The sequence below is a fragment of the Phyllobates terribilis genome, unplaced genomic scaffold (genome assembly GCF_046119375.1).
Source record: "Phyllobates terribilis strain yellow unplaced genomic scaffold, ASM4611937v1 Scaffold_1__5_contigs__length_1240528914, whole genome shotgun sequence".
In the NCBI taxonomy this organism is placed as follows: Eukaryota; Metazoa; Chordata; class Amphibia; order Anura; family Dendrobatidae; genus Phyllobates; species Phyllobates terribilis.
In genome coordinates, this window is record NW_027362761.1 from 257180433 (window position 1) to 257182806 (window position 2374).

The following is a 2374-nucleotide window of genomic DNA, read 5'->3' on the forward strand; positions in this document are numbered from 1 at the left end:
CCATGGGATACTTAGTGAAGAGCATCAGGAGGCACCCCAAGGCATAGGGGCTGGGACTGGCAGTAGGATGCCTTGCGGTGGACAGCCGAGCTCGATCCTTATAAAAGCTTTTTAACTGCAGCAGCTTTAGTGGACGCTACTGGAGCTGGAATTACCGCGGCTGCTGGCATGAGACTTGCCCTCCAATAGATCCTTGTAAATGGATTTAAAGTGTATTCATTCAAATTAGAGAGACAATTTAAATTAAAAAGCTTAGAGCTGCCTCCACCACAGGGAGGCTCGCTCGACCCACCAGCGGACAGGCACCAGTATTGGGAGAGGGGGGCTGGCCGTCAGGGTTCACCGCGGCTCTGGCACAAACCCGGCGACACGGAGGTGGCACGGGCAGGAGCGGACTGGCCGTGTCGGCTTCTCACTTTTTGGATTTTAGAAGGGCATGACATGCCTATATCTGTGTCTCCCCCTCCTTTTACTCCTCCACCTCTTTTATTTTCGCATGACTATATGTACTTGTCACTTTTCCATGTGTTAGTTATGTCTTCTGAGCAGTTTGTCAGCTTTTGGACACCTTTGAAGGTGTTTTCTATGTGTTTCTATGTGTTTTTGTTTGCCTGCCATTGGTTTTAACGGTGTTCGAAGGTGTTCGACGAACAGTTCGACGAACAGTTCGGCGAACACACGGGTGTTCGACGAACCGAACCGAACTCGAACACTACGGGGGTGGCTCAACACTATTCATAACTTGACTCAGTTCCACTCAAACCTGGATACGAGCTTCAGTAGGCTCTGGACAGACTATAATACTACTTGGCATCATTGGATGCACTGATATATAACGTTTTCGAGGATCTCAATTAAATTCTGGTTTGAGGAACACAAGGGCCAGTCCATGTAATTAATGATTTTATCATCCCAGAACTACCTACACTCTAGGTGCATGAGGCAGGCCATTGTCCTGCACCAGGAGAAACACAACTGCAACAGTCCAGTTTAAGGACTAACACTGGCTCTGATGATTCATCTTGATACCTTACAGTCATCATGGTATTGTGGACTATAGCATGCAGGTTTATTTGACCCACCAAAGATACTCCTCTTTATATCATCACTGACCTACCAACAAATCGATAATACTGGAATAGATGGCATAACATTCACCATGGTATCTCCAGACTCTTTCATCTCTGTCACAAGCTCAGTGTAACTCTACTATCTATCATCTGTGAAGATGTAAATAGTGCCAACTACTAATTCTGGTAATTTCCAATTGAGCAGTGCTGGGCTGCAGATCCACTAATACCTATTTTGCAATGAAAAGTCAGATGCTTAATGTATAGTGTTGTGGGGAAAAATAAGGATCCTTGTTACATCATAGGCAATCAGAGCTGGAAGTGTCCAGCCACCTGTTTCCATATGCAAATAAAAATGAATATTTGACAACGTTGTTTCTTTCAGCAACAATGGCATGTTTGGCCTTGAAGTTTTGAATAACAAAGAAAATACTACTGATAGTATCTAGAGATAAATTAAGGAAATTGCGAGGTTATGTGCAGACAAATATTTGTAATTTAAGTAAATTTTACTTTGTATAGTGCAGACATATGAAAATTGTGTAGTTTTGGCATATGTTAGACAGGTCTACATCTCGATTGCTTATCTTTTTTTTGTATTGGAATGAACAGCATAAGCTCCTACTAGGGTTACTGAATCGATTTAATCTGTTTTTAATTTGAGCCCAATTTTATTACATTTTCAGTTCTGGGACAAATTGCAAGAAAAATACTGGCTGCATTTTTAAAACATTGTATAAGACTGAATAAGTCACAAAAGACTGAGATGAACACCGGTGATACTTTGAGAAACACTATGGGCAGCATATTACCAACTCACGGAAAGGTGGTGACAAGGAAAACCTGCTCATCACCCATAACCGCAAGGAAAAATGCCTACTCAAGAAGCAAAGTAGAAGAAGCGAAAACGAGTAAAAATGGCATTGAAAAGCAATATTTTATTATTCAACTATAAATATATAAATAGTGACACAAAATGACAATGGGTGATCATTGGACAAGGAAAAATCCCGCTACAACTTGAGACCCCTCATAATTATATATTCTTGTACATAATAGATACAAGTACAATCCACAAAAAGGTAAGGTAAAAGGGAGAGGAGGGGAAAAAGAAGAACAAGAAGCCGTGGGGGGAAATAGAGACATAGGAAGAATACAAGGTATCAATCCAACCAGGGTGAGATACCCATTATCTCAAGTGGAAAATGATAGTAATCGGTAATTTAGGGTACTCACCCAGATAGTTAATATAGTCTCTATAATGTAGGGGGCGCAGGGAGGCAGATAGTTCCCATCCACGAAGG